A 15,697-nucleotide genomic window follows, 5' to 3' on the forward strand; every position below is an offset into this window, starting at 1 on the left:
AAAAATCCTGGGGTCTTAAAAGTTGGTTTTATTTCTGAACTAAAAAATTCAGGGCAAAAAAGTTTTTGCTCTGTGTAGAGTATGAAAGTAGGCACTGTCCTGTTTAATGTGTTATGGTAGAGACAGGTTTTTTCTCCTCCATCAGTTTCAAATGATCTTGTTTACTAACTTCGTTCAGTCTATGGAAAGAAGTGATATAACTTGTAAATAGTGTGATTTGTTATGTGAGGTCTAACATTCATAAAGGAAGGGTAAAAGCTGGTTTCTTTAAGCAGTATTAAAAAAAAGATACTTTGGGCACATGAATTTGGAGGTTCCTGTTAGCATCTATAGGAATAAAGATGAGCAGTACTAAACACTAATTCATTGACCACAATAATTGGCAGTTTTAGAAAGTCGGCTTGTCTTTGCCTGGGCTTGCTTATTGAAGTTCCAGCTCTGAGAATGTCAACTACTTTCTCAGTGCTTTATCCAGCGATAAAGGAGCCGAGATTTCCTAACACTGCACTCACAGCAGAGTTTTGTGCAGTCTTTAAGCAGCAATACTGCTCCTGTGTATATGTCTTGTTCTATTTGTTGACTTGATGGAACTTACTGCTATATTTGTGTGTGTATGCACTATGTCTTTGTGTGTATGAATTCTTGTAGCTTAAGACTTGAGAGAAACAATTGATGAAATGGTTGGTGTGGGGAATTATTGGTACTTAGTATTTCAGAGATAGGAGGGGGAAGTAAATTTGTCTTAATACACCATTATTAAATTACTAAATGGACATACGTCAGTACCCCTTTCTCTGTATGCAGGATAGGTTGCAAGTTAGCATACCTTGTTTTAGCAATGTGATTTTGACTGCAAGTCTAGAATTTTTCAATGTTAATCAATCTTTACATACTATGCCCCTGATTTTTTTTTCTCAATTTTCATTTCCTGCTTTTATCTTCTTGGAGGGTCTTTCTTCAACTTTCCCTACAGCTGCAATCCCTTTTTGTAAGGCCTTGTTCTTCTACATCTTGATTAATGAAATTTTCTGCTCTGCCCTTGACAAAAGCATCATGCCCACTTGTGTCCATCTATTCAGGATGCCTCTTTGAAGTCAGTTTTCGTAATCAGATGCTTCAACTAGACCAGCTTTCTCCTTGAATCTCTGTGCTGGTTCCCCTCTTGTGTTCTCCATAAAAACAGGATGATTATCTTAAGATCCTTTCTATCTTGTCTCAGTTTATGGATGATCCCTTCTCATTTGTTAGTAAAATGCTGACTCTTGGCTGACTTCTGCCAGTGTTGCTATACTGTTGTGCTTGGGTAAAATATGCAGAGAGGTAGCTTTGTACTTCCAGACTTCTTCCAATTTTGGAAGAATTCCCTTTAAGTATCTTCATATTTCCCCAAAATTTCTGAAGGTCTACCAACATGTGGTACCAATTAAGTGAGCTGATGCAGCAGCTTGTTGAAATGGTCATCCATTTCCCCATGCTGAGTTCCTGGACAGGTCCCTGCCCTTTATTAGCAGCAGCAGGAGAAGATGAAGTGCCAGTTTTAAAATCTCCTGAGAAGGGCTTGATGTGGGTTGGAACTGAAATATCTTGTAACTGTGGGTTTCGTGGTGGAAGCCTCTGCTTTAGTTGCTGTGGGGCTCTGGTTTAGATACAGCTGCGGTCAAAAGTGTTAACACTATGCTGCCATGTCGGGAATGCTCCTTTAGCATGAAGTACTGGCTGGGCTTCAAGTTCGATGCATGGAAAATGCTGCTTTAGTTACTACTATAGAAGCAAATCCCAGGATTACCATCTAATATCGGTGATAGATGTTTCTTCTTTGGGCTCTTTGCTCTGAAAGCTTTTAGATGACCAAAAGATCATTTTTGTGGCTTAAAACAGAACAAATGAGCAATAAACTGGAAGTGGAGCCTAAAAAGGAGAGAAATGAATATTTGGTTTAGGAAATAATTCTCCTAAAATTTGACAGGCACTTCAGGTTAGAAGAAAGCTATCACATCTGACTGCAACTTGATAAAATCTGTTGCAGTGGAGAGGGCATATAAAGAAGAAAAGATCCTTTTTGTCTGTTACTTCAATAAAATATTCTATTTGCATGCTTACTGAGTTGAAACATTGTGCAGTATAAACTGTAATCACTGCCGAATACAAAATCAGGTAATTTTGTGGTCTTTTCTTTTTAAAAATAGATAGGGCTTTATCCTGAAATTAGCTATATAAATCATGACTGAAGTTGTTATTGTTCTGCCTCAGCAGCAGCACTGATGCCCTCAACCTATATATTTTCTAGCAGTACTGTTTCCCTCCTTTTAAAAAAAAAAAGGGGGGGGGGGGGCGGGCTGCAAATACATGCAGTTTGCAGCTTGAATGGCCAAGTTGTGCAGCCTGGGTGAGATCAGACTGTCTGCGAACTCGATGAGCTAAGCATAGCTCTTGGTAGTAGCAATGCTTTATCCCGGTGTGCTGTGATACTGTCAGCAGCTACTACTGACCTTTTATTTCCCATATATTATGCAGAGATCAGATCATCAAAACTTCAGATTCCCAAGTTCTTACACTAGATGTATCTTATTGAATGCTATTTTTTCCCTGTAGGACCCACAAATCTGGTAGGTTGGTTTGGGGGTGAGAGGGGCTCCTCAGTGCTGCGCAGATGTGAGACAAAGACCGCCTGCTCTCCAAAAGTTCTCACAAACAAGTGGAAGCAGTACAGGCAGATAGAGAGGTGCAGCAGAACAGCTATGACATACTCAGAGATTAATGGTTTTGTTGAGTGAGTTTTAACCGCGGTCAGGTCTCACTGCATTGTCATAAACTGACAGCGTGGGTTCAGGTGAACTGACCTGGGAAAACACAGGACAGTGCTGATTTATGTTGACTTTAATGCTTACCTAAAATTACAGCCTCAGAGTTCAAGACCCTTTGCGCTGGGGAAGTCTCTCCCTAGTGCTGAGGCTTTTACCCTTCTCCTGTTCGTGCATTTCTTGCCTGTTCTGTCTCTTCCTCATTCCCTTCCCTACTTGTACAATGCTGCTGCACCAGAACGCTTCCCAAGAATGTGGTTGGCCTTCCAAGATGGTTTTGCCCTTGCCTAGAAGGTTTTGCATGCTATTTAAAAATCTTGCACCATCTACAGCATTACAGAACGGCTTCGTACTCTGGCTTTGAACGCTGTAGCCTTCCATTTGTTGTTGAAAGGCCACAAAACTAATGATTCTGCTTCACAGCATACAACGTGAAAAGGGCTCCTGTTGCTATGTCAACAGCTTTGTTTTGATTTTCAACTGTTCCCTCACAAAATAAAATCTCTGCACAGCCCTGATGCACTTACAGTTTAGGGTCACATGTGGCTTCTTTATCAGCATCATTCAATTTTGCTAATATACTTGGTGTCTAAGCAGGACTGCTTTGGAGACCATCCTTGTCCAGTGAAATATATTTTTTTTTTTCTGCAGTAACTGGAGCAGTGATTTCTCTTTACTTCTACAGAGAGATATTTGGGAGCCTTTCATGCTTCCTCAGATCTGGGTGACTTGCCTGCCTTGTCACTCAGCTCAGGAGAATGATGTGATATTAATGACCAAGAAGGCAGTATGCCTTTTTGGTGAATTAATGTTTTTCAGCTGAAAGCAAGGTCCTACCTTAATAGATTCTCCTGGGTAAGTGCTCTGCTCTATCGAAAACCTGCAGTGACTCAGAAAGAGTCCATTTGTGTGAATATATGACCTGTTTAGGGTGGAGCTGGGCAGCTTCTATGAGCTTAAGCTACTAGATTATCTTTAGCACATGAATTGAGTTCAGTATTCAAATGCACAAGCAAGGGTCAGGCATTTCCTCGAAGCATGTGCTTGAAGTTCACAGCAACGCCTCCAAATTGAGCCTTTCTGAAATTGGCACAGCACGCAGCAGTCCAGGACTTTCCTGTTAGGTCTGCTGGGCTTGACATGCATGGTGTCTTACCTTTTTTGTGGGTGTTCCGCAAGTGTCCTCTAGTCCGTGATTTCTGAGGTTGTTGGCAAAGAAAGAAGGGGACAAGGTCTGTGATTCAGAAGTGCACACTGGACATCTTGGGGGCTAAACTCATTCCGGAAACCATGGCAAGTGCTTCATTTACTGCAGCCTTTGAAAGCACCTACGCCACCTCTTCAATCTGCTGAGGGTCCTTTGGTCCAAACCACAGATTCCTTCAGCGGTAGCAATCACATATCTGTACTGACAGTGCATGTGTTGGGGGAAGTGCTGAGCTTAGTGACATTGTTCAGTTTAGAACATGGTCATGAAGGTTTGATTTTAAAATGATCCCTCTTGAAAATGATGCTGGGATGCAATATAAAGTGAAGTATCAACCTGCCTTCTGCTGTCCTGATGCATGTCTGAAGACTCTTTGTGACTCGGATCAGACTTGCTTGGTAGATCAGTCTGCTGCTGCTTCTTTCATGACAAAGAACAGAACTGCAGCCACACGGTGTTACCGAAACCGATGATGTTTGCAGTGAAACCAGCTTGCCTGTTCGTGCCCGTCTGAGGCCAGGTGAGTCTGTGTCTTCAGGCCATGCCGCAGCGTGCCTTAGTGCTGAGGCTGCTTCCCAGCAGGTCAGGAGGGGACTTGAAACTGCTTGCAGGCATCCAGGAGATATGTGCATGAATTTCACGCAAACTTCAGAATTTAAAAGCTTATATAACTTTATGTACACAGAAAACATTGTCTCTGATTTGTTGGATAAGGCGCTTGCAATAATGAGTGAGTCACATTATAGAGACCTACCGGGAGTTACCAAACTTTATCCTAGAGGTTGTCACACTTCAGTAACAAGTGAACAAATAAAATGAACTCAAAGCTCCATTTGATTCTCTGGAGAAAAGGATAAATCTATCAGTGGCAGAAATGAGCGTGCTAATTGTTTGCTTAAATATTCTTTTCCTGACATTTTGTCTTATGACTGGTGCAGAAGTCATTTAGTCAACATTACAAAATCCAAATTAAAATTGAAATGAGCTTTGAAATTTAGGAACAGAATAGGCAAATCTGAGATTTGTATTTTCCTCCAACTGCTAAATTGTTCTTGCTACTAGTTGTTGCTGTGTTCCTAGGAGTTTAACCCATTTCACACTTGGAGTTTGTGAAGTTTTTCTGGTAGCTCAATTGAAAGGAATTTTGTTGGAATGGCATCTTCTGTAGCACACTTCTGTGGTGCCTCCTTTTCAAGCTGCTGCATAGATGAACTATTCCGTCTTTTATTTGGGTACAGTGCAGGATTACTTTACAACATATGCTTCTTTTTCTGTACAAACTGGTGAAAATTGTCGCACTGCATAGGAGAACATGTAACCTGCAAATGCAGCATGGTCTGTCATCTAGAAGGCTTCATTTCGTAGTATCTGAGCATCTAAGCTTACACGTGGTTTTTAAGAAGAGAATTTTTAAATGCTTGGACTAGGTTGAGAGTTCCCCTAGAGAGGAACTGTTAGCTGTTTGTAACTGAAGCTGATGACAAAAAGTAAGGCTGTAGATGCACGTACAAACCCAGCACCCCTTCACGTGGCTTACTTCATTGACTGGCTAGATCATAGATTGCCTCTCTCCCACATTGGATACCTGTGTATCCTCATGTAGTCTTCCCATGCTTATTTCATCATCTGCATACCCCACCATATCTTTAGCGGAGCTTTGGTTGAAGCATTCTCATCTGAAGCTTCAATGTTACTGGTCAGGACAGTATCTGTTATATCCGTTATTCCAACAGTAGTGGAATCTGCTTTGAGAGTAGTTTAGGTGATGAATCAATGGCCATCTCCAGAACGTGGTAGCAGGAGGCTTATGTCTCCTCAGGCTAGTTAAGCACAATATAGTACTGGGCCAACATCAGCTTGGAGAGTTTGGCCAACTTGTGTCCTCAGCTGCTTGTTGTAAGGCACATGGCAGCAGTCTGCATGTTCCCTAGAGCCAGTTTGATTGCTCTGAAGCTTGTTGAGTGGTTATTGTATGATGTTCAATGATACAACAAAAACCCTAAAGCTGTTGCTTCATAGACATACTCCTAAAATCTTAGGGAGGACGTTTATTTTCATATCTATCTTTAACATTATAGGTTACCTTACCTGCATGAACTCATCTTGAAGCATGTGGTCTTGGAGTCTGACTGCTGTCTCTTCCCTCCATCACAGTTCCATGACCTGCAGTGCTTGGAGTCAGTCAATAGCCAGAGCTCTGGTTTGCAGTGAGACTAAACATTGCGTGCAGGAAGTATCTAGAATCAGGATCTAGAGCTGCTCTGCAAAGAAGGTGGAGCTGCTGGCTTTGGATCTATCCAGCAGTCACTGTACTAGTAAGACTGCTGGTGCTCATGTGAGATGTTTCAGATCTTTGGAGAGGTAGTCTGCATAGACAGCATGGGTTGGGGTACCTTTTACTATAAAATGACTGCTCTTCACATATTCTAGGTGTCATAAAACTCATTTTTGGCCATTGATACGCATGCATTAGCGGATACAGTCAAACATGTTCATAGTCAAGGAGAACAGTAGGATTACGAGTCTGAATAGTCACTTTTTCTCCATCAGTCTTAAAGAATGAATTCTTCTAAAAGCTGTAGGTTGTTATTGCTGTTGTCTAAATTAGTTTTGTAACAATGGTACTTCTGCCTTATCTGTACTGATTTTTTTCCCAGCAATCTGGTAGAAAGCAATCTTTGAATTGCACACAAACCAGCTATCCCTTATTCCTGTGAGAAGTCTCTATAGTTCTTCAAAACCATAAAGGTCAAAGTTTCAAAGGAGTTCTAGAGAAATCTGTTTTGCTTCCCTTCCCATCTGAGCCCTTTTTCTCAACTGATTAAGATCTCTAATGCTTTGTCTCCTCCTCCTCTCCTTAATATGAGGCAAGTTACTTAGTGGAGGCTTTATGGGCTGCTGTGTCAAAAGGTTTTGACAAGTCAATAAAAAATGTCCCCAGTGCATAAAGACCATTATCCATACCCCTGCAAATGTCATCTGTAACTTCAAGCCATAGGGAATCTGTTGAATACGAAGGTTAAAAACCCAGTTGGCAGTTCCCATCAAGGCTGCTGTTCCCTTCTTATGTTCAGTAGAGGGAGATATAGATCTTCAGTGAAATGCTAGTGTTGATATACATTTAAAAAAAAAAAAGTGCAGTTGGTGTTAGTAAGAGATTAAAATCACTGGCTGAAGCATTGTCTTTACTGTAGAGCTCTGGCAAAATATAACAAATGCTAACCTGTAGCCCCCTGCCATCACATCCCTGAGCCTTTCCTTGGTAGAGTGGTTATTGTGCTGTTGGTTTTGCCAGGGATGAAGCTGAGGCTAGCAGATGTGTTGAATACAACTGCAGCTCTCTTGAATTCAGCTTTCATGGAGGTGAGCGTTTCCCATGCTGCTTTTTTATCATCCAATCAGTCATACAGAACACCATCAGGCATTTCCTTCTCAAAGCTGTGCTTTGCCTTCATTTACATGGAAAGCTGAGATGGATTTGTGTTGGGTTCCCTAAATATGATGGGCAATTGCCTTCAAAAATCATCTGTATCTCAGTGTGGGAAAATGAGATTGAGTTGTCAGAATGCAGTCATCCCCAAACACCTGCGTGCCTTCCTTTGCTTTTGAAATCTTTCGTCTCCTTGCTAACATCACTGGTTCTGTAGCTTCTTTACTGAAGATATATTTTCAGATTTCGCCACCAGCAAAATAAATCATACAGACCTTGCTTAATGTTGTATACTTCTCAGAGCATGATATAAGGGAAAAGCACGTGGAGGAGTTCTGACTTACAGGGAAAAATCTCTTGAATGCTTTTCCAACCTCTGGTCCATTTTTGTGTGGCTGTTGAACACTTGTAACACCTATGAAGACAGGGTATGTGGGAGCTCCCTGGGAGTCTCGAACAATGGTGTGTTTGAGACCACTTGTCTAGACAGAACTCTGATAGCAAACATGAATGAAGTACTGCATCCCAAATTACGTTGAGCACACACACAAAATACAAAATAAGGACATTGTTCCAGTTCACTGCTGCAGACCAGAGCGTTGCTCCTTGAATAGATTGCCAAGATTCCCCTGGGGCAAAAGAAGATGGCTATTCAGAGAAAAAATGTTCTTTTACTGCTAAGGGAACTCAGATAAAAATAAGAGGTAAAGTAAATGCGTCAAATGGATAATTTTGACTTAGTTACAGAAATTACAAGTACTTTGGTTCTGTAACAGAAAACTATAAATACAAAGCTATATCCAGGAAACATTTTAATTGTGCCTGTAACAATGACTGTATTGGGGTAGATTTTTCTTTTTTTGTTGGATCTCTTGAAGGGATCTCTTGAAGGGAAGGTGTGAGCAGGAAAAATAAATATCAATTGGCTTTGCCCGTGCTGTGATGATCTTCCAACAGGGAGATGTTAGGGTGAGATGGTTTTCTTTGTTTTCTCCTCATGTGATTTGTCGTGCTGCAAGTGGAAAACAGCACGGTGCGTTCTTCAGCAAAATGCTTTGCACAGTTTGGTCTGCCAGAGATTCTTTGCATCAAGCTGCATCAAACCCATTTTTAATCTCTTTACTTACAGTAAGGGAAATGGTTTGTAAAGAGGACACTGATGTCAACTCACTGTCGATATTTATCTCATTTCTTCTTCAGAAAATTCTTGCATTAATTTTCATTGCAGGGCTTTGTTCTCTTGAATTCAAGTCCACATTGTTTCCCATGTTTAATGCATTGTCTTCATTCATTTTCCTAGAGCATCCATGTCCTTTATGTAGTGGAAACTGTCACGTTGTCTTCTCTCCCTGAAAATGCTTGTGATAAACCAAAGCCTGTACTGATCCTAGCCCATTCTGGTATTACTCTGAGTGAAATAAATCTCTCTTTATAGTGCTTCCTTGGCTGGAAGGCTTTCTTGCCGTTCTTTCGTGAATGCCCAAATAACATCTTGCCTTTCTGTTGCTGTAGTAAAGACCCACTTTTTCCCATACTCTCTCTTCCGCTCTGGAGAACACCTGTTTTTACATGTCTTGGTGAGTTGTATTATTCCCAAAGCGGGAGTGTTCAATTCTGTCCACAGTCTTCTCTCCAGAGCAAGACCAACACATGGATGGTCAAACTCCACTCCTACCTTTCTGCTGTAGGGGAAACTTCACTTCATTCATGACTTTTTTTTGACCAAAGCCACCTCAGTCACATGAATGCATGTCTTTAAGTGCTGTTGTTTGGTATTACAGACTCTGCAAAAGTTTAAATTCAGTAGTTCTTCATGTTCCTTTTTTTTAACTAGTAAGAATAAACTTAATTACAGGAGAACAAAGGTTGCATGGCAGTACTTCATGCTTCCTCCGGCATGTGGGAGTAGATAGACAAAACCCGAAAGATCTGAGAAGACAAATGCCTTATCTTTCTTATGTCAATAACAAATAGCTTAAGCAAATTCGGATTAAAAACGTATTCTTCCTAATCCTTTGACATAAGAGCGGTCTTCAGGGCAGCCAGGACCAGGGAACAGTTTGCAGAATCTCCATCTTTGGAGATGCTCAGAGCTTGACTGACTAGGACTTGAGCACAGTTACTGAACTTGAGTTGAACCTAACTTTGCACGTGACCCTCCTCTGAGCAAGAAGATGATCTGGTTGGAAGAGACCTCTGGAATCCATCTCACATTGTTCTATGACTTTAAGGGCCCTTGAGCAAAGGTGGGTTTTAATCCTTATGCAGAGTGCAATTTCTGATTAAGTTTGTTTTGACTTTTTCATAATTAAATCCTGAGTTGTTTTTTGACCAGCCTCTGAGGAAATCACTGCCGTTGGGGAGGCTCTGTTTCCTGGTGTGGAGGTAGGTAGAAAGTCCACTGGGGAGGTTCCACTTTCTTCTTAATAGTTTTCAAGTTACTCTAAGTATGCAGCTTGTTAGATGGCTTTGAGGTCAAGAGTAGCACTGAGGCTTTTGTAAGTCTCCTCTCAAAGATCTCTTAAGTTTTCAGCTTCAAGGTTTGAGCTCTGATAGCAGCTCTGTCTTTCCTCAGATGTTTGAGGAAGAGCAGTGCTTGTTTATTTGGCCATTGTTCAGGTTTCTGTAAGGACCAAGGCATCCAATATGCAAAGCTATCTCTCGAGTACTGCAATACAGCACGTTGTACTTCAGTGTGCTGCTGTTGATTTGAGTTTATTTTGAAATCAGGATTTAAAATTGGGATGTAGTCCCTTTTTATCTCCTTCCTTTTGCTCTGTACTAACAGAAGAGTTTTCAGCAGTGAAAACTGAGGTTGTACGTAAGCTTCCTGATTGTTTCCTTTTTTAGTCTAGCCAAAGACTTTACCTCTGAGGATGCAAGCTTGCTTTTTGTAAGGAGAAATCACATTCAGCCTAGCAGAAAGACTTCTGTTTAACTTGTCTTGATGTTAAAAATCAGTTGTTCTATCGGTTGCTTGTGTCCATTGAACAAAAATTCATTAAAGTGTCTTGTCCTTCCCTTTCTGGAGTAGCACTCATGGGAGTGATAATGTGTGCTCTTTCTTTTCACCCACACACTTGAAACACAAGCTTTTGTTTGAGCCACTGGGCTTAGAACACTTGAAGGCTTTGGGATGTGTTTCTGTTTAACTCATCTAGACAATTTATTCAGCAGCAAGAAATGATTCTGGGTAGCCTTAAAGCCTTCAGTCTGTCCTTTCTGTGCGCTAAGTATTCTTGTACACTTCATATACAGAGAAATAAGTGAAAGGGAAGCTCAATTCCTATAGTTAGATGTTTAAATATAAATAATCGGATTTCAGTGAATTCCTTCAATATGTATTGAGCAGTGGACGCTTCCTTCAGGATTTCTAAAACCATTTTTTAACCATCAAATGTAGAAATAGAATCAAACTCCACGAAATTATGCCTCTCATCTTTCATTCTGAAGATACCGTGTGGGCTTTTTGGTACCATTTTATTAAGGGTTATTTTTTCTTTTGTTTCTTCATAACCTAACTGTGGGAGAGCACAGGCTTCTTGCACCAACTTTGCCTGGCTTCAGTTTTAATGCTGCTGGACAAGTCATTTAATAACCCTCCTCCACCCCTTGCTCAGACTTGTATTGGTGTCTCTGCTTCTTACTGCCTACATGCAGGCTTTCGTTACGGTGAAAACAGGCAGCCTTGGATTGAGACTTGAATACCAGGGAGAAAAACGAACAGACAAAACTGAGGGGATAATCAACCACTGACACAAGATGCTAGATAAACAGGGTCGCTGCTATCAAAGAAGTATGAGGGAAACACATAGGGCTGTGCCCTACCCTGGGCTTCTGTTGCAGTAGAACAGAGGCAGCACGAGGCGAGCAGGACTACAGGCAGCAGCTGGAACATTTATATAGAAAATGAATTTGATCCATAAGTTTGCTATTGAAGATCTTGATTATTTAAAAGAAAACAAAAGTTCAGAATGTGCTTTGGTAACAGAAAACCTCTAACAGACCTTAGTAACACCTGGTTTGCTCTGCTCCGACTTATTTTTATGGATATGGGCATTTCTTGGCTGTAACGTTCATCTGCGACATAGCAGCGAGCACCACTTGCATTCTCAGGCATATAAGCACTTGAAAAATGGGGGCAATGTAAATTACTTACTTTTTGAGTAGATCAATAAGAGAAATATTGAACGGTTGAGAAATATGCATTTCTGTATGAAATAAGAAAAATGGTCATTAGTTCTTCTGCAATCCCGTTTTCCAGAGGAGAGCTACAGGACCTTTGCGTGCGTCTCTTGGGGCTTTCTAGTCTTACATCCCTTGAATATAAAACTGTTGCATTGCAGGTAAATTGGTGTTTTGCTGCCCCATTGTTGATGATATTCCTTCTAGTAAGTGGCTCTTGGGCAAAAAAAAAAAAAAAAAAGCCTTGGAGGGCCTGTAAGTAGCTCTAGGGTGGTAAATGGTGGTGGTGAAGGGGAGCGAAGTACATGGCATGGAAGATGAAGGTGGCTCAGAATTGCTGGGTACCTGTGGAGTTGAGTTGCTCTGCTACAGTTCGCGTGCATCGCCACCCCTGCGGGACTGGTGCTCGGTGCAACCCAGCAAGGTGCTGCTGTGTGGTGTTCCCTCCTAGCCCTTCCTGCAGAGAGCTTGCTTTGGAGTTGCTGCTCCTCAGTACATTTTAAGAGTTTTGCACTAGGTGATGTGAGCCTCGAGCCTTCTAGTAACAGCTGCTTTGTGAATTTTAGTAACAAATCTCCTGAAGAGTAAGGGGAAATCACTTTTGGCAAAACATGGACTTTGCCTCTTTTGTTTAAACAGCGAAAAATCCAAGAGCAATTACATCTTTTTTGAACAGTCCTAAAATTATCTAAGATGCTGCTGGCTCCATTAGCAATTCCCAGCTCTTTTCAGAAGTTTTTAACCTGATTTCCTAAGATTGTGGAACCACATCATCGGTTTGTTCACTGGACCCCCTCCCCTGCAACCAAGCAGAGATGGAGACGCTCCTCTCCTCGCCTTGCACGCTGCAGAAGTGGCCTTCCTGCCTGCCCTGCTCCTGCCAGCTGGAGTCTTGGGAATTTATGAGCTGATAAGCAGTGAGTGATGCCAGCCTCTGCTGACATGGGCTATATTTTCTGAAGAGGCTGCGAGATCTTTCGGAAGTTTTGTTGGACTTGTCAGCACTTGCGGTAAAAAGTCCGAATTTGTGATTAGTCGTCACTAGGCAGCTCGAAGGTGAGAGCGTAGCCTCCTTCAGGGAAGCAAGCAGATCTGGCAAAGCACTATTTAAAAACTCGGACTCATGGTCTGTGACCTCTCAGCAGCAGCAGCAGAGTTGAGCTGCTCTTTTTGCCTTTTGAGACCATTAAAAAAAAAAAAGACATAATATGGCCTGCCAGAGAGAATTGGGATTCAGGAGGAGCAGCAGCAGGACTCTGTCCTGCTCAGCTTATGCAGTGACATTGAACTGGATGAGAATTGCTTTGGAGTGTTTAATTTGTTCCGGTATGTATACATGTTCTTTCCCATTATGTATATTTCAATTAAGCCAGAACACAAAAGAAAAAGTAAAGCAGTGAGTTGTTGCTGCCTAAGGTTAGGAGTGAGACTTTTAACTGTGGGAGCATTGTTTTCAAGCTGAAATTATTTTAAGTGAGTTTTCTGGCCAGGGATAGAAACTGTAGAGCTGAAAAAAAACACTGAAAGTTGATTATAATGCTGATGGTTGAGTGGTTGAGGAGGGGAATGAGAAGCAAATGAGCCTGTGCATGCTGGCTAGCAATGAAACGCATGCACTTTGTGGCTTCTAGAAACGCTGAGGGCAGGAGCAAATGGCGTTTAAGGAGTTTAGGAGCTACTGCAGAGTTTGGGAACTGTTTGTGTCCCCTCGGTGCCCCCCTCTTTTGCTGACTACCAGCTGGGAGCAGGACTGCCCCTTCTCGGAGCCATGTTGAGCGCTGTGCCCCTGATGCTGTCCTCGTGGTCAGCCTCAGTTCATCCGAATGTGCCCCACGAGGCTCCTGCCAGTCTACCTGGGAGTTGTATTTTTCTCATTAGCTTCGTTTTCAGGCTCTGCTTCCTCAGCAGATGGCATTTTTATCTTGTTTTCGGAAAGCCCATATGGCCTAAAAGAGAGAGTATCTCTTTAACTGTAAAACACGACCACCTGTTTGGGTTTTAATGAATGCAGCAGGCATAAGTCTTCATATGTCTACTTAAAAATAGCTGCTTCGGTTGAATTAAAAAAAAAAAAGTGCTGATTGTGAGCCAGTGCTTTGGCTGCTGAAATAATCAATTAATAATTAAGTGGCTAATTTTAGAACCCCCTGGCCTTGCCATTCCCTTGTGCTTGCTGTGCTGAGAGCAGGCAGTGATTGATGGCCCTGCTGGCATGGGGAGGCACGTTGTGCTGGGGCCAGCTGCCAGCGGCCTTACAGCTGTTCATGGTGATGTTCAGAAGGCAAATGCAACTTCATGGCCCTTCGCAGCAAATGGCCTTGGCTTTTCCTGCTCCAGCTCTCCTGCTCAGCATTGCTCCAGCTGCTGACAGGTGCTCTTGTTCAGGCCCTCCGCAGGTACCTCTGTTCCTTGTCACCCTCTGAAGGATAAAATCTGGTGCTCAGAAGGTTTCCTAATGACAGGCCAGCTGGAGGGGAGGCTGAAACTGGGAGCAAAAAGAGGCTTGAGAGGCTTATCTGCTACCTGGCTCCTAATAGAAAGCCCTGCTGGAATCATTTCTGCTCATTAAAATAACGATCACCACTTAACTGTTTTCTAGCTCCAGGATCGGGTGTGCTGGCCAGGCTAGGAAATGGATCTGCTTTTGGCTGAGTTTTCCAAGAGGTGGAAGGGAGCGAGATACCCGGCTCTTACTGAAGGGATGTCAGCGATTAATCTCAAGTCCCCTTGAAAATTATCCCCTCTGGTGAATAAGCCCTTTATAGCATCATTTTGTTCTAAAGACGATTAAAATGCCCAAATAGTAGGGACGCTCTGGGGATTTTGGTCGATAGTAGCAGCGGTTCTGAGGGTTTTCATTTCGGGGGAAGAAGAAATGAGAGCATCATGCGAAGGAACGCTTGGGGTGCGGCATGTGCAGGTGTTTCGGCGCTCATAGGAGCGAGCTTGAGAGCTGCTGAGCTCCAGCCCATCACTGCCCAAACTCCGCTGCACCCTGTGGAGGAAGCCTGAGGCATGTAGAGAAGAGTCTTGAGGGGGGACAGCTGGGAAGCTCTTGCTGGAGACCTCACTGGTGCTGGATTGATATGCGGATGCCCAAAGCAAAGAGGACGACTTGCCTGCTCGCCACGTTTCACTGCAGGTTCCTCCTGTAGTCCCCTGTCCTGCCGTGGCTGGCAATTAGCCCGGTAATGCAGGTGGAAAGCTACACTTGCTCCGAAGGCAGCTTCTGTAGCTGTAGCCTGATCAATAGGAATCCAGTTATCTCTCGAACCACATGGGATTTTGAGACAGCCGGGTGCTGTTTGTATGGCTGAGAGCCCTGCTTTGAAACTCCGTGCAAATACGAAAATAGCTGTAGCTACTGGCATTTAAATGCATTTCCATGCAATCTCTGTGATAATCTGCCACTGGGGGTGTGCTGTTTCAGTGGGAGGAGGGTCAGAGCAGTTTTCAGCTGATGTCTGGGTGCTGTGAGTTGCCTGCTGAGAAGGGAGGCTTCCTGCTCTGTCTCCATGCATGCATGTGGCCTCCCCTTCCTGAATGTCCAGAACAGCAGGGGATAATTAAATGAAGCCCAACATTAATGATGGCAAGTCAGGGAGGGAGAAGCTTATTAACCTTGCTGAGCTGGAAGGAGTACTGTGTGTCTTTGGGGCTTGGATCTCACGGGGGCTGCTATTCTTGCTTTGTTTTTGTTTTCCTGGGAATTGACACAGTTGTGCAGAAAATAAAGTGTACCACTGATTCTGTTGCAATCCCTTTTATGTGGCTGTGGCACTGCAGCACATCTGCGAATTAAATCTTGAGAAGAATTGGAATCTAGTCTCTGCTCTCTCATTAGCAGAAATGCTAATTCTCTCTTGGTAATAAAGCCAAAAACAAAAGTATAGGGGTTACCCATGAGAAATTTAGGCCCTGTTTTCCACTCTCCTGTGAAGTGGTGGACAGACTGAGTGTGTAGCCTAAGGTTCTTGAACAGTTTTCCAAGAGGGGACAGATTGAGGAAGGAAAGGGGGGGGAGCAGGGAATGAGAACTGGCAATTAGCCTGCCCAGGCACAGCGCCAAGAAGG

The 15,697-nt window shown here is 42.8% G+C and overlaps 1 protein-coding gene across 1 annotated transcript in view; it reads left to right on the forward strand.

Annotated features, from left to right (window-relative positions):
• Positions 1–15,697, forward strand: part of COP1 (COP1 E3 ubiquitin ligase) — a 129,995-nt gene that overhangs the window by 74,496 nt on the left and 39,802 nt on the right. The gene's annotated exons all lie outside the window — the stretch shown is intronic.

The sequence above is a fragment of the Cygnus atratus genome, chromosome 8 (genome assembly GCF_013377495.2).
Source record: "Cygnus atratus isolate AKBS03 ecotype Queensland, Australia chromosome 8, CAtr_DNAZoo_HiC_assembly, whole genome shotgun sequence".
Lineage (NCBI taxonomy): Eukaryota > Metazoa > Chordata > Aves > Anseriformes > Anatidae > Cygnus > Cygnus atratus.